General features: G+C 47.9%; 1 protein-coding gene across 1 annotated transcript in view; it reads left to right on the top strand.

Annotated features, from left to right (window-relative positions):
* The first annotated feature begins 255 nt into the window (after positions 1-255).
* LOC119457520 (spectrin alpha chain, non-erythrocytic 1-like) overlaps positions 256-25,868 on the top strand; it is a 153,968-nt gene continuing 128,355 nt past the window's right edge. The window contains 1 exon segment of the mRNA XM_049670140.1: positions 256-808. The gene's annotated coding sequence lies outside the window, so the exon portion shown is untranslated.

Below are 25,868 nucleotides of genomic sequence, written 5' to 3'. Positions count from 1 at the left end.
ACGGATCCACCCCGTGCATAGAGATTAGAAGCCAACGGCACGGAGCAAAGATAAGACAGTAGTGGTGGTGGGTGGAAAGGGAAGGCTTCTTCTGGGTCGGTCGACTCACCCTCCTCTTGCGCCACAGAAAGGTCGCTATCGTAACTTCTCCCCCCTTTTTTTCTTCTTTTTTTTCTTATCTTTGAGCATTCTTTCATCTACTGCCCCTCTTAGCCCTTAGCGGTGGTATCTGTTCGTGCGTCTGTTCGTGGGCGAGCGGGTCTTCTGCAGCGGGCGTTTGCAGCAGCGCTCCCTGTCTGTCGTCTGCAACGGCGCGGTCGTCCGAATGCCGTTGCCGCTGCCCTCGCATTGACTCGCCGGTTGGCGTAACGGTTTGAGTCGTCTCTCTCTTTCTACCGAGCGTGTGCGTGCTTGTGTATGTGTGCTTGTGTGTGAAGCCGCGCTCCCTCGACGCGATCGCCTGACGACACCAACTCGAACTGCAAGGACGTCGTCTGCTGTACTAATTCTGCTTCTTCTTCTGCTGCTTCGACGTCGTCTGCTGTACTTTTTCTGTTTCGTCGTCGTCTGGTTGTGCGTGTGCGTGCGTGCGTGGCTCGTGCACGGTCGCCACCCCCATCTAGCGTCGCGTCCCGCCGCGAGAAGGTTTCGCTACTCTTTTTCTTTTATTGCATTTTTTTAACGTTCTTGCCGAGCGGTTTTTCTATCGTGACCTCCTCCCACTTTGACCCTTGAGGATCGAGAGCGGCCACGCGGGATTGAGAACGAGAAACAGAAACAACAAAACAAAGAAAAAAAGAAAACACAGGTAAGCGGGGTGCTTTCCAAGGTCCTTTGACCGCGCGCGTGCGGATGTTGCTTGTACGGTGTGATCAACTTTGAAGATAATACTTGACTGGTAATAAAGCCGATTGCAATGTTTATTCAACTTTATCAGACGATGTGCGTAAGACAGGCGTCTAAACGTGAAACAATAGTAATCAGATTTCACGTCATGTCTCGGTTGATGAGGTAATGCTATAGGCGGCCGTTCGCATTAAAATGTAATCATACTGCACATTCCTTTGTGCCAAGGATACCTCTGTTTCGCTGCGGCGTAACGTTCTATGTGGAACTTGCTGTGATTGGAAGAAATTTAAAGGTAAAATTAAGCAATCGATGATGGTGGTGATAAAGCGTCATTGAGATCGATGAGTCATTGGCCTATATATTAGTTGTAAAGAGGCCAGCCCATTCAGAAAGTGTCAGCCGCAGGGTCGGTTATTAAAAAAAAAAAAGGAAAGAAATTGGTAAGCGAAGAAATGGCATAGCGACGGTGCTCACGGCTCGCTAGATTGGCAACGCTGATAACAACATACAATGTCAAGAGCGCCCTATCTGTCTCTTAAAGTAAAACGAAAACTAAACAATTAAAAGGGGGAAATGTTGTGTATGTCGTTCTAGTATATACTGTTTGAGGCGACGTTAGTTCGATGAATTTGTGGAGGCGATCAAGGTGCTTCCATTCACCCATAGCCCAGCGCGGTCGAGTCATAAAGTATTCGCAGCAATGACCGTACTTTTTTGTTGTTCTTGGTATTGCGTGCTGTGCTTGCCGGCTGCTCGACGTCTAATCGTGACCTCGGAACTTGGACTCCTGCAAACATAAAACGCCCTTTCCTTTCGCCTGTCTTTTCCTTGGTGTGTTGCGTCTTTTCGTTATATGAAACATAAAAGACGCACGGAAAGAAAAAAAAAAGAAAAGAAAAAGGAAAGAAAGAACCCAGCAGCGAGCGTTCTTGACTCATCTTGACCGAAACCGCCACAGCAGCTGCGACCGTGCACGACGCAACGACTAGTCGCCCTACCCCGACGTCGTCTGTTCACGATCGGCGCCAGAAGTATATCTGGTGAACCAGACGAACGTCGTCTGTTCACGACGTCGTCGGCTCACGATCGGCGCCAGAAAACCGTCTTCTGGCGAATCACTGCCGGTGCAGACGAAGCGCGGAGCAGATGGGCGATGTGACGTAGAACGTGGGAGGTTTGAACGGGAGCTCGGCGTGGCTTCGCACCGTTCTTGGACGTTGGACCTTTATCGCGAAAGCGTTGTTGGAACACTTCCCCACCGCGCGCGCGCGTCAAAGTTCGCGCCTTTGTTATAGGTTGCAGCGGGCAACGCGGACCTTGAAGCGCTTGTGTCAGGTATCGGTGAAGGTTTATGGCGGACCGCATTTTCCGTTCTTTTGATAGGCCCCGTAATAGACGGTGGCCTGGTTTGAACGATGTTTACGCATATCACGGAAATCGCGCCTTTCTGGAGGGTGCTGCAATGCGCCGGTATACATTCGAGATAACGGCTCCCGGCGCGGCTGGCGACAGTAAAAGCCGAAGAGAGCATAAGGGGAATGATGTTGTTTAATTGAAGTGTCGAAATATTAGGAGAGGAATGGTAAATTCGAGATGTTCCAGTTATACATAATAAATTGAAAGATGAAATTAGAGAAAAAGAATCTGATCACCTGACCATTTTCTTCACGTCTTGGTTGGAAACACTGATGGCAAAGTGGTTATACCTTATAAGTTCTGGGGGAAGGGGTTGACTGAGTCTCGCGTTATTGTGCAAGCTGTCTAAAGCTACGAGGTGAAATAGATAATTATTCGTTTTTACAATGTATAGGCTAGGTTCGGGAGCCGTCTACTCCGAAAGTTTCGTTTTACACTTCCAGAGCAACGATATAAAGCTGCTCGCGACAACATTAACGGAGCAAGGTTGCTACACCTTGGATCTCGCCGCGTAGGCTTCTCGAGACCTCTTCGTATCGCCGTTCGAACGGGCGCGAATCTTATCTGTTTCAGATGCCTCGAGAGGCGTTCCCAGAACCGAGGAGCCATCGATCATCTTTTTGCAGCCGGTCAGGCTTCACAGGTGTATGTATACTCATATAAGACCACTCCACCGTGCATTCGTGACCGCGATGGCGCGAGTGGACTATCCTGAGACACCTTGTACATCTATATAGTATACTCAATCCAACCCTTTTCAAGGTTGACTCGGAATATTCATCCACGATATTAAGTGGGGGGCACGTCGTATCGGCACGAAAGTAGTTTCGTCATATGCCTTCCGTCAGCGTTCCAGAAAACTTTAAAATAATTTGAACTTGACCGATAAGTTGTCGAAGGCGACGGAAAAAATCGCGTTTTTTCAGTACGTTATTTCCCTTACAGAAACTCATTAACTTTATACAGTCGAACCTACATATAACGAATAATTACGTATAACGAACAGCAGTAAAACCCCCTCGAAAATATTTGTATAATGTTCTTATTTATATATCGAATTACCTATATATAGAACTTTTTTGTGATCCCCTTCAGATTCGAAATATCCGCGTTATACTGTATTACATTAAACGAATTTTGAGTTGTGTTTCTGTTAACTTTCTGTTGTATTCAATAAACTTTAAGGTGAAATGCAATTGAACTTAATTCGTGATTTTTTTGCTAGGTATATACCGCGATATATGACATGCACGAAAATCCAGGATGCGGCGTCAGCATCGCAGCCAACCACGTGGTGTTGTGTCTTCATCTCCGTGTGTTTTAAAAGTAAATTGCGGGGTTTTACGCGCCAAAACCAGGATATGACAACGAGGCACGCTGTAGCGGGTGACTCGGGATTGATTTCGACCACCTGTGGTCCTCGAAGGTGCCACCTAAACTTTAGGACACGAGCGTTGCTGCATTTCGGCCCCATCGAAATGCGACCGCCGCGGTCGGTATTCGAACCCCTGACTTCGAGCTTATGACAACGCTATACGCCATAGCCACAGATGTATATTCTGCGGCGGGTACGTGTGTCATGTTTTCACACTAACGATCATGAGGAGACGGATATACTTTGTCCAAGTACGTGGAGACGTTGTTTCCCGATTCTAACAGTGTTGTTTAATCAAAGATTGGCTTTTTTTTTTTCCACGTTCGTAATGTACCAGTTCAACTAAAATCAATGTCTCCGAGCTGTCTCATAGGATCTCAGGGTCGGAGCCGGGCTGCGTCATTATTCCGTTCGTTATTATCAGTGATCGTCAAGCAGTGGGTAATCACGTTCGCTCAGACAGTCCAAATGAGCCTTATTTTTCTTCGTGCTAACGAAACGAGTCGCTCTTGCGTTATGGTTATGGAGCAATAATAATGGCATTATATTTCGCCCTGAGGGCGATGATCGAGGGCCGATCAAAGTGCTTCACCGAGCTTGGCGAGCTTCTGACGTCCACGGGTGTACAGGGCATATATTAACGCAGTGAATACAGATATTATAATTTCACATCGTACACGAAAGAGACGTAGCGGCCGTGATGCCTGGTTCTCTCTTCGTCTTTGTCTGAATTGCGCTATGGAGTGTCCTCATCAAATAGAAACCGACTCGCCCAAGAACAAGTTATACTGGGTCACAAAAGAACGATATTAAAATATGCAGTGGTGTAGAAGTCGGGGATGTAGGAACGGTTTACGAAGGGTATTAATATGTATATAGGCGCAAGATTTCGTCTACCAAGCGTTGCGTTCGAGTAAGTATAGTTTATACTTTCATTTCGGCAAACAAATTACGTAAGCTTACACGTATACGCTGTAAAATAATTTACACCCTTAAATGTGAATGAGGGTGTAAATCGATCTGCAACTGACGTCCTTACAAAAAAGGGTGTAAGGGTGTGAATTAAGCACATAAGGGTCTGCAACTGACACCCCTACACCTAAGGGTGTATGGTTGTGAGTTAAGCACATAAGAGTGTAAATCGATCTGTAACTGACACCCTTACACGAAAGGTGTAAGGGTGTGATTTAAGCATCGATTTACACCCTTATTTACTTTTAAGGGTGTAAATCACTGCAGTGCCACGTGCCTATAGCTACAGCTATATAGCTACAGCTTCCGCGAAATCTCGGTCACTCCCACACGTGCGCACACTATACTTAGTCGTGCCCATTTATGCACATTGATCGCGTGGTGGATGCATGTCGCTCGAGTATTTAGGGAGGATTACTGCTGCGCCGTTTCCGGCAGCAGCTCGTACAGAGCCCAAGGCAACTGTCAGACTCGTTGTTTTGCCGCCTTCCGGTACACACTTGACAAAACAGCTGTTTCTTCTTGTTTTTCTTCTTTGCTCCGTTGAGGTTTTGTTAGGCACTATTATTATTATTATTATTGCTAGTTTTATGAAGTGATGGCGTCGTACGTTTCCTCTACCCAAGCAGGGCAGCTATTTAGACGGGCCTACGCGGAATCCTATAGATGTAGTTTGGAAAATGGAAAACAATATATATGCACTTCCTCTTCCCAGTCCTATACACGTCATATATTTCCAGTGAACAACAGCAGATGCAACATGCGCGTAGTAACACCTTAGAAAACTTTGGTAATAATATATATGATATAATCCCGCGTTTTTATTTTCAATTTACAAACGCCGCGATCCCATAGGCTGTTGCGTGAACAATTGGACAGTCTTGCGCGAAGTTACTTCAAGTTAACGGAGTCGTGAAGCTCCGAATGTATTCCTTAACCATTTTCATGCGCACGAGTCGACTGTATACCTATACTATACCGAGCGTGTATTTGGTTACTACAAATAAAATAAAGATTAAAAAATGGCAGTGTTAAGAGCCTTCCGTAACATAGCCTTTATATCCCTGCGCTGTCAGCCGCATGATGGACTGCACGAACGACCAAAGGAGCCCAAAAGGAGGAAGGCACGCGAGCCACTCCGCACATAACTCCGCAATCGCAGCTTCGACTGTCTGGGCAAACACCGACACACGCCTTTTGCGGCGGCGAAACTCGGTACGTTGCTTATGGGAAAGCCTCGTTGTTCCACTTTTCCTTATTTACGACCTCGCCGCCGCGTTGTAAATCTCTCGACAAAAAATGCTGGCGCTCGCATTGTGGAGCGCGACGTTGTCGTTGTATACGAAGCGACGCGAGACTTCGACGAAGACTTATCGTCTTGTTGTTTCTCGTCGCCGTCGCAATAATGCGACGTCCACGGGAGCGTGTAAGCGCTGTGATATGTCTGGTAATCCCGTCAGAGTGTTACACAGTTGGTCTGACATCCGGATTCCGAACAGACTAGCAGATCGCACCCTTACGAAATTTACTTTGCATCCGAAAGTCTACGTAACTCGAAGCTACACAAAGCAAACTCAATGGAAACTCTTAGAAGGAAAACTTCGCAGTTGAAAATTCGTCCCGGTAAGGGGGTTGAACCCTGGACCACAACGCCTTTATGTGTGGGGCGATATATATAGCCAGGTGTGCCTAGCTGTGTTTCATTCCGGCCCTGATAGCATATATACCGGGTGTTCAAAATTAAGCTTTACGGAATTTTTAAAAATGCCCGTGGCAGGTAGCATAATTATTTTCATTGAGCTGGGTTATTCGAAGAGACGGGCGTTAGTAGCACGAGAAATCGAAACACATATTGAACTAATTGACAAAAATTGACTAATGAACTTAATTACTTTACGACACATATTGCAATTTACGAATTGTAGCCGGTGAGCTTGTCAGGCGTATCCACCTGGAATGAATTTCCAGAATGACACCAGTTTGGAAATGTGCGCCATCAAACTGGCCGTAAAAATGCAATGTTGTTTCACTTGCTTTTTTACCAAAATGCTGTTTTAGACATTTAAGCACAAAAGTAACTAGAACGCCCATGTATTTCGTCCCACACTTTGAGAAATATATCTCGAAACTGGTGTCATCCTGGAAATTCAATTAAAGTGGATGCGGTCTTGCAAACTCACCGGCTACAATTCGTTAAATTGCAACATGTGTCGTAAAGTAACCAAGTGAATTAGTGAATTTTAGTTAATTAGTTGAATATGTGTCTCGATTTCTCCTGCTACTTTTGTCCGACTCTTCGAATAACCCAGCTCAACTATAAGCATTAGGCTATCTCTGCCGCAGGTGATTTTTTAAAATTCCGTAAAGCTTAATTTTGAACACTCTGTATATCCCTCCACATAGCGTCTCACGCTCGGCATCGATGGGTGGGAATCTTGGTACAGTCGAGGGAATCGTGGTGACGTCATTGCGTCTTGTTCATTTCTTTGGCACAGCACATCTCCAATTTGCGTTACTAAGCCAGAGGGGGCGGGATTGAGTCCCGGCTGCGGCGAAAGCTGCATTTCGATGCGGGTGAAATGGGGAAAAAAAAAGAAAAAAAAAAAAAAACGCCCTCGTACCGCGCAATGGCTGCACGCTTTAAGAACCGCAGGTGGTCATAATTAATCCGGAGTGTCTCACTATACGGCGTGCCTCATGATGAAATCGTGGTTTGGGCACGTGAAACCCCGCAATTCAATAAATTTCTTTTTCAGCATCTCCAAATCTCTCTCTTCCTCGCCAGTCTCATCGCACTTCTTTCTTTCTCATTCATTTTTCATGATTACTTTTTTTTTTACCATTTCTTGTGATGCTCGGAACACGTCTCCTTGTGGGCATACGCGTCGCGTGCTTCGTCTGTATACATAGACGCATGTTCGCGTGCTCTCGTAGCGCGTGTCGCATAGAGCAAGCGATCTATCTATTTGAGAAAAAGAAAGAAAGGGGTGGTTGAGAGGAAAATGTGCGAGCTTGAGAAACGAATCGATCACTTCGCCTCCTCCGCGTGCGTCCGTGCGCGCGCGCGTTCGTTTATTCTAACGCGCGGCTGTGGGGAGTCGTCGAGATAGAATAAAAGCGCTCGCTCATGTAGGGTATATATACATGTTAGGTGCGTGTCTCGCCAAGGTAAACTCGGCTGGCGCTAGCTCGTGGAGAATTGATTTCGCCCAGTTTTTCTGCCTCTGCATGCTTAGTCGCGCGGTCACGACTTTCTCCGCGTGCGTTTGTATTATATTATGTACACACAGGCGTCGGATTCGTCGAGTTTTCGCAGCCAGCCGTCGCGAACGTCTGTGGTGCGCGCGTGGTTAACAGCGTATACGAGAGTTTTGAGGCCAAAGCCTTGGCTCTCTGTTTCAAGGTCGCGTTGTGAGGTACAGAAAGTCACGTGTCCCAAGGAAAACCAGAAGCGAACCAGCTAGAGCATGTCCAGCTGTGTATGAGGGATAATTAATTATTAGCAAAGTTAATTAATGATTGATTAGAGATTGGATTAAGGTGGATGGTGGATTAAGGTTGATTAAGGTGGATGAATGAGTATTAAGGTGGATCAGAGTGGATTAAGATGCATTAGGGTGGTTTAAGGTGAATTACAGTTGGTTTTACAAGGCTTTCGCCTTCGCGTCTCTTGTGCGATAGCTAAGGACACCTGGGAATTTTTGAGTGGTCGGTCATCGAAAGCGGGTTTATTTGCGAGGTCGTGTCCGAGATCTCAGACTGTAAAGGGAGAAGGCATGGCTGTGCTTTGTTTGGTCTGATGGGCGAACGAAGTCGTTCTTACATTTGGTGTTCAGCCGTGGTTTCAATTTCCGGCCCGCGATTCTTCCTATAGGCGAAAGTCGTCCCTAGTATACTGCATCTGTTACAGCCCTTGTGTGACTTTAATTGTGATGTTGGACCAAATCGATCGTTCGATCGATCGATTTTGTTCAACTTCCCAATCAATCAACCAATCAGTCAATCAATGCTATGCTATACTTTACTATATTAACACTGGCCCTTCCACTCTGCAATTTTCGTTTCTCTCTAGCCGTGCGTTTGCTATTTGATTCCCTAGGTGCGTTACCCGAAGCGAACTAGAACGTGCTGTCACTGAGGGGGAAAAAAAACCCAAGGAAGTGTCGTGTGCGCGGTGTCGCCAGCGAACGCAAAGTACTTGGGCGTGGCTTGGCTTGGCTGCGTGTATACCCAAGGTGGTCTTGCACTCTGTGTATACAACGCTGACTGTCGGCTTCGCTATTGTGCTTTTCCGGCTCCGCGTTTAACAGACATGTGCGCGCGCATGTGCTTTAGAGCAGATAGTTTTAGAAACGGGGGACTCAAAAGTTATTGACCTTTTTTGCGGCGATCCCGTGGGCGCTGCCATGTTTGATCACGTGGTGACGCGTCCATTGCTTGCCTCAGCTACCTCCGTTGCATCCGTGTTTACAATGGGTGTACATGACGCCTGGTGCGGCTCAGGCAACCTCTGTTTCGGGAGATATCGCAGACGCTGACTGGGTGGACGACACGAAGCTCTGTAGCTAGGACATGCAAAAGCGCTTTTCGAGCTGTTTAAGCTATATCCAAACGGCGTGAGCAGAGCATATGGTGCTTGTTGTAGAAGCGAGGCTAAAGATGTATTCCAAGCTATCCAAACTTTCCCCTTATGAAGTGAATCAGGATCAGTGTGTTTTGCTCTTCGTTCTTCATTTGGGAATTGTTTTGAAGCAGCGACTTGTCACGTTTCTGACTCAGTGAAATTCGTCGGTGTGGTTACTATCTGATTATTTTCTGCCGAATTGCTTGCTCGTGCGGGCGTGCTGCAGTTGCAATAGTTTTGTTCTTGCTGAACACAAGGGTTTGAACTTAGCTGTTCTGTGCTTTGTAATAGCTTGTAGCATTATTGTATTATCGCTAGTAACTCGCTTACTCCTGTGGACCTTCGACCATTCGTGTGCTGTCGTTGTAGTCGCTGTCACCCATGCTTTGGCGCATTGATTCAAGTGTGCGCCCATTCTCATATTCTTAATACATTGGCGATAGAGTGTGCGTAAGTTTGCGTGCAAGTTGAGGTAGATGTGTGTAGATAACGTGCGGGAAACTTACTATGCCAGGAAGCGGCGCTACTCCCTTTGTCATTGTTTAACGAGCGGTACTCACTCTTGCCGACGTTCCGGGGCTGAAGTCCTTTCTTTGAAGGTTAACGATACAACGCTGGCGGATGAGTGAATTTTTTTTTTTTATCCACGAGAAAAGTTGTGCATCGGGAAGGGCCGGCAACACAGGCTGTCCGCATGTATATAGCAACGGTCCATGAACTTGGTCACACAGATTCATTCCATTCCTTAATATGCCAGTCACTATTTTTGCAGGCCAACCACTGGACACGTCTTCAATCCAGCACGATTGTAGCACAGTGCGTTAGCAAAAACTCAGTTGCATTTCCGACAGCTGATTGCACAGAAGCAAGGTAGAAGCGGTAATGGTTTCGTATTCGTGCGCGGTCGCTGAGGCCACGTGCGGCGCGCCTGCCGAAGGCGCCATCTCGTTTCTCTAGAACAAACTGCTCCGCGAAAAGGGTCAGCAGCGGCCACGCCTGCTAGGGAGTTTAGGTTTTGGGGTACGCAAAGCCGCTGGGAGGCCCTATTCCTAATTCTCCGCAATAGGGAGCTTTAGGAATAGTGTATAGCCAACTGTCTAACATGGTCTATGTTAGTGCTGACAAACTTTTTTTTTTTTTTGTTGTTGTTGTTGTTCTGCGCACTCTATATAGACTGATTGGGCGTCGTCGCAACGCGCCTAGTTGCTTCGTCCACGTCGCAGGTATTTAACGGTGCGTGGTGCAATACTTGTTACGTGTACTCGCCCAATTTACGACGTCCCCTTTTTGTGTCGTCTGTGCGCGCAACATGCTAGATTTATGCGCTGGAAGCTGTCACGATGGCTTCCCTTTCGGGCACGGCTGACTGCGCAGGCCAAGCTTTTTTATTCCTTTCATTTTTTGTTTGTTCTCCTTTCTTTTCTGTTCGTACGTGCTATTGTCTTTTTGCTCCTTTTATTTTTATATTGTCCCGTAGACAATGGCGCACGCCCACTGTGTGAATGATTGGATAAGAATCCATTGTTGCTGTAACGTGACATTAAGTGCGTTAATCCCAAAAAAGCAACATAATCGGGGAAAAGGCACCGAAAGAAAATGCAGCACCACCTCGATTTAACGAAACCACGCCTTGCAAACGTTTTCGACCTATACCCAAGTGCTTTCACTTCAGCGGTACATATATTCATAGAGCCAAATAATGTATTGGAAGTCTCGAAAACCAAGTGAACGTTTGGGGCGGGGGTAGGGGAGGGGGGGGGGTATGTGTATAAAGTAATTAGCTTTAGTTGATGGACGCCATTAATCTGTTAAGGTTTGCCGCTTCCTCAAAGAAAGACAAAACGCGTTCACGCGGGCTCGCTCGCTGCCTTCGATAAATGCGCATGAAAGCAAAAATTGCATTTTTTTCCTGAATAAAGACGATGTTATTCGCATGAGTGCTACCTATATAACGAAGTTCTCGATTTAACAAAATGAGTATCGTGTCCCATCGACATCGTTAAATGGATGCTTAAATTGTAAGTGCAAACCAAGTGTGGACAGTTTTGTCCAGATAGACAATTGACTTTTTTGTTGTTGTTGTTGTTGTGTAGATATTTTTCTTGAGATATCTTCCACTTTTTAATATGCGTGCATGTCCTTCCTCCTCTCATCCATAACTCTCCTGTCAGTTTTCAATTTGTTTATTGGTTTCAAGTATGATACAGTGGGTGAGGGTAACAAATATACCGAAAGAAGTCCCTGACTAAAGCACTGTAAGGGAACGTCTTGTTACAGTGACTCTTGAAACATAATTATAAAGCTAAACAAAGCGGTCGTGTCCAGACTGATCATTACGAGCTCGAACAAGTGCATTTTAGAATTGCAATAGCACCAGGGACAGCGGAATGTTGTATATCTCGTTTTGATCTTGATAACTGTTTTCTGACATTACCGGAACCCGGAGGGTATAGTTGCCATAGCCTATTGAAAGCTCGAGCAAGGTACAAAATGCAGGTGTTGAGATGGCTACGATCGTTTCTCCCGCTGATGAAAGTATGCAACGTAAGCGTGCTTTTTGAACCTAGCCTTTGCTTGGTGACGTCATCGCACGCAGCTGTGTGTAGTGTCCAAGTGTGCCGCAGCTGCACCGCGTTTAGATTGATGGCTTTAACGAGGCCTGCCGTGGTAAACACTCGCACAACCGTAACAGCACGGGACCCAGTACCAACGTTGGCCGAACGTATGGGTAATATTGGCCCCGTGTTAAGCCACGTTCGCACTGCATTTGGCCTACATTGCCCCAAACAGCAGCGAACTGACAAGCGTGTTCAACAGTTCACCATCTTGTTTTGTTGTTTGCTTGCTCGCAAAAAAAAAAAAAAATCGCTTTTTCCTTCACGAGCAAAGAAAAAAACACTGAACTGGTGAACACGCTTGTCAGTCACAGAATTTTTTTTTAACAATTCCTTCTAGTAATCCTGAGAAGAGATAATTGATGGACTTTGTTTAGTGCTCGTAATGACGCATTGAATAACGAGTAATTAGTATACACAGTGAACTTCTTTATTAAGAAGTAGCAAGTAAGGCTCCCGCGTGGAAGCCGAAACGTCAAACCCTTTGACAACTTTGGTCGGCGTTCTGCTTTTTTCTCTTTCTAATATGAAAGAGCGTCCTAATCATGAAGTGGATATATCTTGACCTACTCTCAGTTAACTGCAGGGTCGAAAGGAAAGTACAGATAGCTTTTATTGTCTCCGATGCGTCTGGCACTGCAGGCCCGCGTGACTATACCTCGTTTTAACGAACAGAGAGAGTGCGTTGTCGACCGTACGCATCGACGGCCGTCCCTCGGCGAAGTCACGCTCGGCCACTTTTATCGCGCTACATCCTCGTGCAAACAGCTTTTTCTTCGGTCCACGCAGTTTCGCTCCGTTGCAGTGGCATTGGGCTTTGCTCTTGGGGCAGCAGCTCGACGACGTCCCGTGACCTGTAATCAAAACACAACTGTACCACACGTGAGCTCTATCTGGGTCAACGTGTTGTGTGTGTGTGTGTGTGTGTATGCGTGTAGAGGTGTATTGCGGCAGACCGGCGTGTCTTCCCGCTCGATCGGCCCGGAAAACAAAAGGTCCGCGCGACCTTGTATTGTACGGCGGCTCTGCCTGACCCCCTCCCGTTGTATTGCGCGGGTGGCTTCTTCCATACCAGTCGGCGCCGCCGAAAGACGTATCGTTAAGGTCGAATGGATGCACTTAAACTCTTATCCTATGCGTGCTGGCCAGGGCCAAATGTTTGCTGACACCCGCCACGGATGTAATTACTTTGTTTGCACTGTAGTAAGTTGCATTGACCTCGATTACGCGTATATACGGCTTCTCCTTTGGCTTTAAGAACAAAGCCAGTGCGCTGTGGGGACTCCTGACGGTTTATAATGCACGTATAGCGAAACTCTATTGGATACACCTGTAAATGTATCATTAGCAATTTTACTCGCGTCCCTACTGAAACATATTCACGACAATAATTCCATAATTATGCGGAACTTCTACTCTGCCAACAACCGCGCTCGTCGCTCGTCCGCACCGTCTTTTATCTCCACACGGCTCTGGCCTTTATGCGCCGTGCATTCGCCGCTCAGTTTCCGTTGAAGCGATAGACCGCACGTACCTTCGCCCGCTGCGGCGTATGCTTGCTGCCAGCGTTTTGACAGTCGTTGTCTGCAGTCATTCAGTGTGATCTATTCGTGTTTTTTGTGCGCGCTCACACCACGCTTGTTCATTCAGTTAGTAATAGTCGGGCCACATTTTCCAACGCACGCTACACATGCAATGCTGCCCGGATCGGCAGTGCAGCACTACAGGTGTGTCCCTTGGCACGCGCTGCTCACGGGAAGCGCTTCTCATCAACACCACCGTTTCACACGCGCCTTCTCGTGGTCATCGAGTCTCTCTTCATGTCGGTCTACTTACGCCGCAGCACACCTGCTTACTTAATCAGCTCATGTTTACTACAATTCATATTGCTACCAAAGCCGCTCACCTTACTTCGTATGACATTGCTGTGTTGCTATCGCATTCATTGCTTCGCCCTTAGGGCGAAACTGTGACATTTTTTCGTTCCATCGCTCTTTGCGCGTTCCTTAATTTGTTCTCAAGCTTCTTATAGCTGACCTCCAAGTTTCTGTCCCGTATGTTTGCAGTGGTAGAATGCAATGATTGTACCCATTTCTTTTCACTATCCTATTTGACATTAAGGGGGGGAGGGAAATGGAGCTGGGCAGGCCATGTAATGTGTGGTACAGATAACCGGTGGGCCATTATAGAGTTACAGAATGGGTGCCAAAGAAAGGGAAGTGCAGTCGAGGACGGCAGAAAATTAGGTGGCGTGATGAAATTAGTAAATTCGCAGGTGCAACTTGTAATCAGCTATAGCCGAAGACGGGGGTAAATGGAGATCGCAGGGAGAGGCCATCGTCCTGCAGTGGACATAAATAGACCGATGATCATAATGTATACTTAATTAGCACGCACATGTATATGACTTTGTCGAGATTTAAAGTAACGTATTTGACAAAAAACAGCAGCCTGGCTTAGTTAGTAAACTAGATCACGTGGCGATCCTCGCGTTACGCCTGGCCGTCACTGCATCATCGTATATAGGCCTCCTCGGAAGGTTGTCCCACCCCTATACAGCTGTCTTTGTAAAACTGACACGAAGGCTCGACGTCCCCACCTCCTCAGTGTGGTATATAATCGTCGCTTGCGGTGCGCGGGACCACACAATAGCGTTTGCATCTATCGCAGGCGTGACCTGACAGCGTGCGACGATCGAGGGATGCAATGCGCTGAGTGACGTAATGCACCGTTGTGCACGTATGTCACGTGTGCCTCTGTCCGACTGGCGCGTTTCTTTGGCTCATTGCATTCCGAGGCGGCCATTGACGCCGCATTGTGTGGTGATCGACGCCGCGTCGGCCGAAGATGCCGTGTGTGTGTGCGTGTGTGTGTCGCATTCTCCGCGTGAGTCATCAAGTCGTTTACGTCACTCCGGCTCACGACGACGTCGCCGGTGGGTCGCGCTTTGTGCATTGTGCGATACGCCTCCGTGGACGCGGTTCGAGATGCATGTTCATCTGTCGCGAGGAATGGCATATAGTGTCGGGCGTTTGATGTTCCGAGGCGTTCATTTCTCACCTAATTGCGCTGACATTTCACTGAGCGCCCTTTGACATAAAGCGAATGTTTGAAGAGAATGTCGACCTGCCATTTTGCGAGCCATATGCTTTGCTGCCGAATCCCCAGTATGAGTAATCTCCCGCTTCCTGCAAACTAGATTTGAAAGCGTTAACGATCGTTGTTATCGCCATTAACATTTCAAGGGATGCTAAAGGTGAATATTGATGGGCCGCATTAGTAACTTACAATGATGCGATAGCAAAGGAAACGTAAGACATTACAATATTAAAAGGAGGGGGGCGCTTGGTTAGAAAGAAAATGCGCGAAATCTAAGGGCTGGTGGCGACACCACCGTGCAGTTCTCGCAACAACTGGCCGTGACATCAGCGATTTCGACACAGCGTCTGCTGTGGTCTAGTTTATTGCTTACCGCTAAAGAAGGACTAGACATGTTGCATTCTCAAGAGGCAACCTAGCAAGATTTTTAGTCATTTTCGATCCCGCGCCGAAACGGCCCAAGCACGGGAAAAACAGTGATGAAACGGAACAAATGAGGTGGTCATTAAACTTTTTAGTTATAAAGCCACGTTTTGGTCTTCAAAGGGCCTCCGCATTGTAAACGGGGCTCCCACGCGGGTGCCGAAACGTCAGCTAAATATTCAGTGGTGAAGAATTGCGCGCTCTGCGTGCAGGTATAGTGCACTGAGATGAGACTGAATCGTCGGCGTTGCAGTTTTGTGTGTGTGTGTGTGTCATCGCGGCCCTGCGTGGTGAGGTATAGATGCACACTTGCTGCTCACCAGGAACCCGAGTGCTTGTGTGCTGCACAACGCTCCTGTGCCAGCGGCCGAATTGACAGAACGCTGCCTTGGCTTCGCCATAGAGTAGATTGGGCGAAGCGTGTAGAGGTGTGTCCACTTTGGCTTCGCCATTCTTGCCGCCGAAACACCCACTGCTCGCCTATATATAGTCGCGTCTCCGTAAACTTGCTCTCCACGCGTAGGTCTCGCGCATGCGCCGTGGGTACCGTACAGCACGGCGACGGCGCGAGCGCGCCTCGAGCGTGTCCGTATAATTGCTACCGCAATTAATAGAAATTAAACTAGGGCCCGCGTTCCACTTGTCTCGTTTCGCTACTTCAAACCGCTCTTTATTCCCTATGCTGCACGCTTTTCTGGCATGAGATAACATTTTTTTTTTTCGCGTTTCGTGATTTTCGTTTCATAATTTTTATTGTTGTAAGCGAAGTCCCGTGCGCTTGTCAGTTCGGGACCTACGGGACCTGTCAATAATCGGCTGGACACGCCGTCCTCACTTCTCGCGGATATCGTTTCTCTCTCTCTTTCTTTCTTTCTTTCTTTCTTTCTTTCTTTCTTTCTTTCTTTCTTGTCTCCTCTTGTTTCGCCTCGTCCATGGCGGATTCCAGGCGTATAAGTGTTATGGATAAGGATGGAACAGTCCTTTGCTCAGTCTCTGCCTTTTTCACAAAACACTAACGAAATAGGTCAGCGCGAAAAAATAACCTCCCCCCCCCCCCCCCCACCAAAAAAAAAAAAAAAAATGACAGATATAGTGTGGTGGAGTGGGTGAGAGCGAGTACTTCGTGGAAGGTGCGGCATTCCGGGCGCGCATAACTTTTATCGGATTCTCTCGCGGCACTCGTGTCCACATCTGGCCGGTGCGAGTGCGTGTGCGTGCGCATCGAGGGAGACCGAAACGCGGGAGGACGCAGTTACGCCGCCCTTCGGGCGCCGCTCTTATCGGCTCCGGCATCCTCGTGTCTTTTGCCCTACATGCCCTCGCTCTCTCTGTCTCGGTGGGTGGATGGATGGGCGACGGCTGGGAGTGGGTGGTGCGTATGATATAGTCTTGGTGTGCGGAGACGAATTCAAGATCATTCGACACTTCAGCGATGTTATGCAAGAACGCGGACAAAACATAAGAAAGCAAAAATTGTGCAGAAAACCAGTAGACGATGATGATCGTCAGTGTAAGTGAATTGTCCGAAGGAACGGACGAATGAAGGGACGAATGAAGGGACGAAGGAAGAAAGGAAGGAACGAAGGAAGAAAGGAAGGGACGAAGGAAGCAAGGAGCGAACGAAGGAAGGAATGAACGAAAGTGGACGAAAGAGGCAAATAACGCTATTCACCTTAGAAAAAAGGTGATTGAATCTCACCTTCAATCACCTTCGCAGAACCTACCTTGCCAAATGAACGAAAATAGAATTTTAGAAGAACACTTAATCAATATAGACTGATCCAACGTGTCTCTTGAGTGTCCCTCTAAGCTCAGCCCGATACACCTCCTATACATACGGCCGGAACCAAGTCTAGGTTTGTAGCATTCCACAGCTGTACATTGTCACCCCTTACCTCGAGAATGTTTTGTTTGACGGCCGGTTGCGCGTGCCTAACCGCACCTGCTCTAACGGGATCGGTTGCTATCAATTTTCGTCCTGATTATATTGTCGCGTGCGTACCTGCCATTCCTCGCGGAAGCATCCTTTCTACTTTGTTTTATGCAGGTGTTCCGACTCGACGTGTTTCACAGGAATTAACCGCCGCTCGAACACACACCAAGTGTTCCCTTTCATACTGCCGCAGTCTGTATCGTGCCTGTTACCTTCGACGTGAAGTTGTCGCGGTCCTGGTGGCGCGGCCTGATTTTTGTCGTTCCGTCGCCTCCTTTCCCGACGCGTGGCACAGGCGACGCGTGTCGGGCTAGCCGCCTACTGCGCGCAGCTTACTCCAATCGGGGTTGACCATCTCTCTTCGTTGACACTTCCCGCCACGCCACAGCGCATGCGTAGTACAGGTGTGTGGTGCGCGCAGTGACTTCCGCGATCCGCGGGGCAGAGCCGTGCGCGTGGCGCCGTATGTACCGTGTATTCTCGATTCTTGCCACCGTGTTCTCAAAACGATTCTCGACTCGTAGCTCGTCCTCTACTCGTTCGAGTACCTTGGATTGGATTGGATTTATTGGCCTCACCCTTTGTAACTGGTGGGCATCGCCGTGAAAAAAGTAGCGATGCCCTGGCCTTCGAGTTGAGCACAGCGCCGCCCTTTGACCCGGTGAAGACGCTACACTTCTCAAAACGTGGCTTCCGAGACATGCGAGCGCGCGCGCCGGCGCACAAATCTCGAAGGCCCTGCTCAAGAATTGTCGCGGATGATCGTGAATCGCAGTGACCACACCTACCGAGGGGTGGCCTTGCTTGAACTACATAGCTGCCTCACCCCCCTCCTTTTTTTTAATCGTTTCTTAAAGGGTAACCGCTAAACATCATCATCATCATTGAGTCGAGGTGGAGTGTTGAGTGGTGGAACGTTCTAGGAATACGGGGGTTCGATCGTATCGTATCCCGTACCACAACAGTTTCCTATACATAAATTACCGGAAAGCATATATAAAACATATATGGAATCGGCTAGCACAAGACAGGGGTAATTGGAGATCGCAGGGAGATGGCTTCGTCCTGCAGTGGACATAAATATAGGCTGCTGCTGATGATGATATATAGAACATGTTGCTGCAGCAGTAAGCTCAACATTCTTGTTTTTTTCAAATTGCTTCAATGAAAACGCGCGCCACTGTGTATATGCCAATGTTGAGCGTTGGACTAAACTTGGTGCTGCATTTATAAGGTTTCCCAGCTTGACAGGCACGGACAAATCAGAATGGACACTCGCACAGCGCCTATAGCTAACAACCACAACTTCGTTTTACTGAAACTAAGTTATAAATACGGTTCACACGAGGAAAAACTGAAAAGAAAGTAAAATAGCATTTTCCGTTTTCTTTTCTGTTTTCCTGGTGTGATACTCGTGCCCGGAAAATAGTTTCAGCTGTTGTATAGTTCGGCACTGTGAGTGTCCATTCTTGTTTGTCCGCGCCTGCAACGCTGCAGGGAAACCTTCGCAATGCACTGCATACTTGGCTCGTTTGAACGAAACTGCAGCATATTCACGCTCGGCTGTAGGTGCCATTGGCATCATACGGTATACACAGGAGCTGCTTGACGAGGCCATGCGTGGTGGCTCGAAATCCCTTGTTTATAGAGCACGCAACACACACACACACGTGTGTGTGTGTGTGTATGTTGTGCGTTTCCAGGATTGTGGTGGTATATACTCTGGCGAAGCGCGGCCACGGAGGACAAACAAGATAACGGCCCCGCATTTATCCGGCTTAGCGACAGAGCATGCGTGTTTGTGCGCGTTGTGTGTCCGGTAGGATATATATGTGTGCCGTATCAGATAGCGCGCCGCCTAGCTACCATAGCTTAGTGGATGTGGCTTTGCGCTGCTGGGAACGAGGTCGTGGGTACGATTACCGGTAGCGGATGCGGCAGCATTCTGATGGGCGCGGAATGCAAGGACGGTTGGTGTGTATATACCGGGTGATGATTTTTCACTTTTGCAAAAATTTTTTTTGAAGTCACCTGTGACAGATAGCATAATTTCATTTCTAGAACTGGAATATTCAAGGGGGCGGACATTACTTGCACGAGCAATCGAAACGCATAATCATTCAATTAACGGGAATTCACTGATGACTTCTTAATTACTTCACGGCACATATTGCAACTTACGAATTGTAGCCGGTGAGTTTGCAATGGCGTTTGTATCCGCTTAGAATTAATTTTCTGGGTGCCACCAGTTTCGACGTATTAATTGCGAAACTGTGCGGTGAAATACAGTGGCGTTCCAGTTCGTTTTGTGCTTTTAACCTTTTTACACTCTTTAGTAAATGATAATTTAGACCTTATGTAAACCTTCTGACCATGCGCACGTAAGAAAATGCCATAGGCACAACCACTTGTTGACAGCTTATTTCCGCCTGAACTAAATGTAGATAAGTATTTTTTTTTATTTCCCGCGAACAGTTGAGGGCCAAAGCAAATTACCCGAACATGTCGTACTTGCCAAAGATAGTCCAGAAGAACAGTACGAAAGTGATAGTCCAGAAGAACAGTATACGAAAGTGTTTGTACATAATCTTTTGACTTTCTATATTTCTTTGTGCTGTTGGTAATCCTTACATTTGAAGTTCCCTTGTCTTACTGCATATAGACTTTATTAAGTCCCCCGTATCTTGTAAGTAAATTAAAAAAAGAAAAAAAAGCATATTCGAGACGCTGCTTGGCATTTGAGAGTTCGACGAAAGGCATTCGCGTACACACAAGGCAAGCCAAGGGATGCAGGCAGCAGCGTGTGGTTGCACCGTGTGACCTCTTGACCCGCTATGCGGCCGGGTACCCGGCGTGATTTTTGCGTTGGCCGTTGGGGTCGCCGTTGTCGTCGTCGGGTGTGCCGCCGTTTCCTGCTGTGTCCGCGAGACCCTGTGCAACCGCACTCGGCGAGAAAAAGCACGAGGAAGGGGGAAAAAGAGATGTCGGCGACAAAGAAATCCAGGAGCTCTTTTAAGCTCGGTCGCCCGTTTCCTCTCTCCGACGAGTTTGTGTCAGCCGCGGCGACTCTGTACGGCTGTCTTGCAAGAGGCGTGTGTCTTAGTGTCTCTGGGCTTGTACGACTCTTTCTCTCTCTCTCTCTCTCTCTCTGTGTGTGTGTGTGTGTGTGTGTGTGTGTGTTTGTTGGAGGACCTCAGGTGGGAATGAAATGCAACACTTTTAAAACATCAGCGAATAAGTCTCGCCACAAGTGGAGCGGAGACGATGCCGGAAGAAGAGCTCGCGAGGAGGCGTAGCGACTGCTCACGGGGCTGACGGCGGACAGCTATACGTAGGGGACTACTAAGCGGCCTAATGTGAATACATGAAGAAAATATATAAGCAAAAGGAAAATGGAGTCAAGAGTAACGGAATTCGTAAGTTGGGGCCTAAAGTGATGAAAAAAAAAAAAAAAACGACAGAAGTAAAAGCGACATAGAGGTAAAGGGAGTCAACCCAAAAGTCGGCACTCCACGCTACGCGTTGAATATAAATGTACGTGCGTACACAGGCGTTTCCGCATCGAAGGGAAGAAGACGCGCAACGGATCCGCTTGGCAGTACCGTGTTATTACATAAATGTTATGCGGCTTCCGTGTCTCTCGTCTCGCGTGAAGTGGCGCGACGGCGCGGTGTTGGTAGTTTTTATTATTGGCTCGTTCCTCGTGCGGAGGGTCTCCCATATTGCTCTTTCGTTGTTGTTTTCGCGTCTACGCCACCGTCTAGACGCGGTTGCGATCCTTTGGCACGGGTCGCTGGCCACGTGCGCGCACCGACAGCAGGTGGCGCTGCGTGTTGTCACCCGCCTCCCTTAATTCGGTGCAGCGCTACAAAAGCTAGACAGAGCTGCCGTCAGCCGCTCACGGACGAGTGAGCGTCGCATACTTCGTGGCGATGCTGTGACGTCGTTGGGACGTCACTCTACCATGAGTAGCGTAGAGTTTCTTGTATAGTTAGCCATGTGAAGAACTCTTATGATGAGTGGTGAACACCCCTCAGCCGTAGAGTTTAATGCTTTGCATGCTAGAGTGAAACCTGGCTTTTACGTTTTTAGCGCACGCAAAGGGACGAGAGACAGAGGTACGACGCGGACACAGCGCTAACTTCCAACAATTGTTTTTATTCTACGAAGCGGTATATATATAAATAGCTTGTGGTCGCTTACGTTAATGATTTTTTTTAAGGTCATGTTACACCGAGATATCATTGTTTGGCAGCATGTAGTCTGAGTAGCTTCTAATTTCTCTGCCATTAAGTGGTTTTCGGAACGTGACAAACGAATTTATTATAGTTTGACTGTTTAAAATATTTACAAGTGGTTTGCGTTGCTTGTCTGACAGCGTCCAAATTCTTTCGAAAAGTCTACTTAAATTGTCGTTATTTAATTATGCGCCGAAAATTATACTCTCTGAAAAGAATTGTGATAGCAAAGCGTTTAACTTCTCAAATTAAACGTTGTGTGAAGTTAGCACGCAACAAAATTGGCCGGAAAAAGAAACAACAGAAAAGGTAAGAGAAGCTTCAATGTGCTTTGTCAACGTATCCGTGCACAAATCGTTAAAAAAAGGTACATGTACTAACAATTACTTCCGGGGTGGCTGCATCATTGCAGCGTGATATTTCCGTCTGGTAAAAGTTTAGCATGAACCCGTATGCTCTGTTTAGTCTGGGCAGCGTTGCGCAGTGCATGTCACAGGAAGCGCCCAATACCTTGTTTTTGTTTCTCCACCTTGTTTCTCCGCATTGCACCCTAATTGCTGCACAGCAACTGTACTAGCCGCGCTAACTATACATGTACTCGCGTTTCGCAGTAATGTACTGTATTGTAGTGCATGGGAACTAAACGAAGCATATTCTAAGACTGGGCTCGTTGTTGAGCACATTACTTCCCGAGGTGGCCGGACGCGTATTTCGACTGTACTCTTTCGTAACGTTCGGCAGTTTTAGTGTATAGTGCTACCGCCCTACCCTTGCCTCTATGTACCGTCTGCATCTTTGTTCGCTATATATATTTCTTATATCCACGCGGCTCATGCATATGGCGCGTGAAAATGAGATCAGGTGGCCGTGGCGCTAGCAGTAACGGTGCATGCTGCACTAACGGTTTGCTAAAACTCTCTTTTGGCGCAAACTGTGCACGGACAGAGGATCGAACGCACGCACAGGCATCTATGGTGCACAGCGATGAATGCACAGAAAGTAAACGCGTTTCCTTCTTTGCCCGCGTGCCTAGTTACGCCGATGTTCGCAAAAGCCAATGCACCGATGGAGTGTATTGAACTGGGCTGGTTTGTGCATTGGCTGAAGGGGAGATTGAACAGCACAAAACACGGGACGAAGTCTGATCGTCTTTCGGGACTAAGTGTTGGTCTACGCTTCGTCCCGTCTTTTGCGCTGTTCACCAAGGCTTCACTGAGAGCTTTAGTGATTCGTATCACTGTATGGAAGCGCACCTGCACGTGTATGATAACTCTTACGTCCGGAAAAATGCAGCGGGCTCTAGGCAGCGCTACCATATTACGGTTTACATATACGGTCAGGTGCATTTCCGTATGATTACACGGCATGCGTAAAACTCTGTAGTTGCGTATACGATGTGATCACCTCGCGAAGGCCCGCCGCTTCTCCCCATGGCCTCTACACGCTTCGTAACACTGCGCAGGTATTTGGAAATCGGAGTGCACTGTAGCGCGCACATCTCCGTGTATAGTAGCGGTGTGTAACAGGTATATATGGTACGGGCGAGGGGACAACGAGAAGAAGGTATATACCGTTGCACTGTTTTTTCACGCTTGGGGTGTTTCCACGTCTCCGCGTTCGTGCGCGCATTACGTAACGTCTAGGCTCTGGGAGGAGCCGATATGCATGCACGGTTGTTGCGGCTTTTTTTGCCGGGCGACGTACGCGGGGAAGCCGTGTACAGCCCTGGAGGAAATAATAACGCAACACTCCCCACCGCGCATGCGCAGCGGCGTGCGTCGCGGTTATATAGCGCCGTCTGTGCGGCTTCCGGAGGTCGTGCACTTGACTCTAGCGCGCGCGCACCCTACCGGAAAGAACGGGGGCAGCTGTGGTGCGGGCGCGTTCGGACTGAGTAAGTGCAGTGAGGTGTGCGCGTGTTTTTTTTTTTCTTTTCTTTTTTTTTTTTTAGCGTCGTGTGACGCACACCAATGGACGGTATGCAGAATTCCTTAAGCAGGCATCCCCACGCACGTCTAAACTAAGCCTTAACCAAAAAGGGCCGCATTCCCGTTAGTGGCACTGTTAAAGCAGCGCCTCCTTTAGTTATAGTTGAGGCGCATGCTTAACGCTGAGGCACTTTTTTTTTTTTTAAGCTTGGGCGATGCGGAGAACGCCAGGGCGTCTGGATTGGTGTCATTATAGCCCGGATGTTGACACCATTACGATTCTATCCCGAGGTCCGCCATCTCAGTTAGGTCGAAGTGTAGTTCGACCTGACTGAAATAATGGGTCCATGTCAGTGCATCTCCACACATCTATAGCTGTGTGGAGATGCGCACTTGCTGATTTCGCATGCCGTCTTTTTATTTATTTTTTTTCCTAATTGAGTACACATGTGTTCCTGCTGGTTCGAATGAGAGGTTGCAGTCGCGAAATATGCGGGAGAATGGCCGTATAGGGGTCTCTTTGCGATGACGACTTCTGTCGTTTATGTACCCGTGATGTGCGCGCCGCAGAAGTCGTACACCATGCATGGTGGTCGGTCGCTTGACGTTCGGAACCTGCGATTCATTTGGCGCGATTTCTCCGGCGATCGTGCGCGGACGTGTACACACTTCTCTCTACAGAGTCCTGCAGAGCATATGGAAATGTGCATTATACTGCAGCGCTGCGAGGCTAACGGATTCACGCGATTAATTGCTACATGCGTGCAGGCTGTGCCTTCTAAAGCCCAACAGCTTAAGCTAAGGCGTCGGTTTGATTGTTTCGCGGGTGTACCGGTCGAACGCTACGGGATCGTTTTCTGAGCAACTAAGTTTCGCTTTTTCGAGACTGAAGTTTGCAGCAATATATGCCTGCATGACCCGAATCGCGGAGCTCTTTGTAGCCGATTCGTTGCGATGGAACTTTATTTTCGATTACCGTATATAGTCCCCACATTACCCTTGCGCACGTCGACGGTTTTCCGCGTGGACTCGGAGATGTGCGCGCGAGATAAGCGCGCTCAGTCTCGGAGGCCATATAGGTTTCAGCTTTCGTCGCGCCGTCCGCACACTTTCGAGCAGAGAGCCACGGCGCTTCTGGCAAGGCCACAATGAGCACATTTATAGCCTCGGGAAAGTGAAAGAACCACTTACTATACCTCCACCGTATAGCGTAAAATTCCATTCTTGGGCGCCGTGCGGAGCGCGCGGTCGCTGACGCAACGCGGACTGTGCCGCTAATGTTTATGACGGTGGCCTTTTAGAATGCCGTATATGCGCCAGAAGGTACGTTGTGTCATCTCCTGGCGTTATACGTACGCGCTTAAAGCGAAAGGCAATCTCGAGAATGACCGTGCGCGGAGAAGTCTTGAGATGGGCGTTGTCCCGGGGTTCGCGTGCATATGCGAGTGGGGCATTACAGCTTTAATTCGCGACCACGTCATCGTGCCGGCACCGACACCTGTATGTGCCACGAGGTATCTTGTATGGTGTATACACCCACTTCGAGAAGTTCTCCGAACGACGTGGACGCCATCTTTCGACCACCGCTAGCGGTACGCGAAGCGTCAGCCCGTGCTTATTTCACCACCGTCGCCCTGCATGCAGTGTGACCATAAAGGCAGGGAAGAACTAGGAGCGTCACGGGTTAAAACGGGGATAAAATCAAAGCCAGCAGAAGTTGGCCCCGACATGTTATGTCCCCGGTACGTTTCAGTGTCTTCCACCGTGCGGCACTAAGTCAAAGTTCGTTATAACGATACGGTGCATAACGAAATTATGTAAATAACGAAGTAAGTGAAACTACCCTTGAACTCCTCACAGGGATTTATATTGCAGTTCGTGCAAGAATGGGTAGATAACCAAGTAATGGATATAACGAGTTAATTATGGCTCCCCCTTAAACTTCGTTTTAACGGGGTTATACTGTGTATAGCCGCGTTCAGCGCGCGCTCTTCCAAAAAAGACAACGGTTGCACCGTGTGGCTTCCGCACTCACACGTTAAATAAGGCTCCCCAATGAACTTCCCGTCGCGTGCTTTGTCAGTGTACTACACAGGAACAAAAAGCGTGTTTTCTAAGTTGCTTCAGAGTACGGAAAGTCTCTCTCTTTAGCGTTTTCAGATAAAGGCGCGGTATACCTCAAGTCTGATACTTATAATTTTAACTATAGCTTACGTAAACTTTACTTGCGAAATTGTGGTTATGTGCAGGGGTAAAAGGGTTGAAAATCTGCGGGATTCTGTTTTAACGTACACGCTATAAGAAAAGCTTGCAGGCCTTGGGGCTTATCTTGTACCACAACAATATAGTCATCTATCTTGCTCGCCTTTCATTTCTATAAAGTGGAAACCGCATGC

Source organism: Dermacentor silvarum, chromosome 7 (assembly GCF_013339745.2).
Source record: "Dermacentor silvarum isolate Dsil-2018 chromosome 7, BIME_Dsil_1.4, whole genome shotgun sequence".
Lineage (NCBI taxonomy): Eukaryota > Metazoa > Arthropoda > Arachnida > Ixodida > Ixodidae > Dermacentor > Dermacentor silvarum.
Note: the sequence above shows the minus strand (reverse complement) of the source record. Positions and strands in the feature narration are given on the sequence as shown.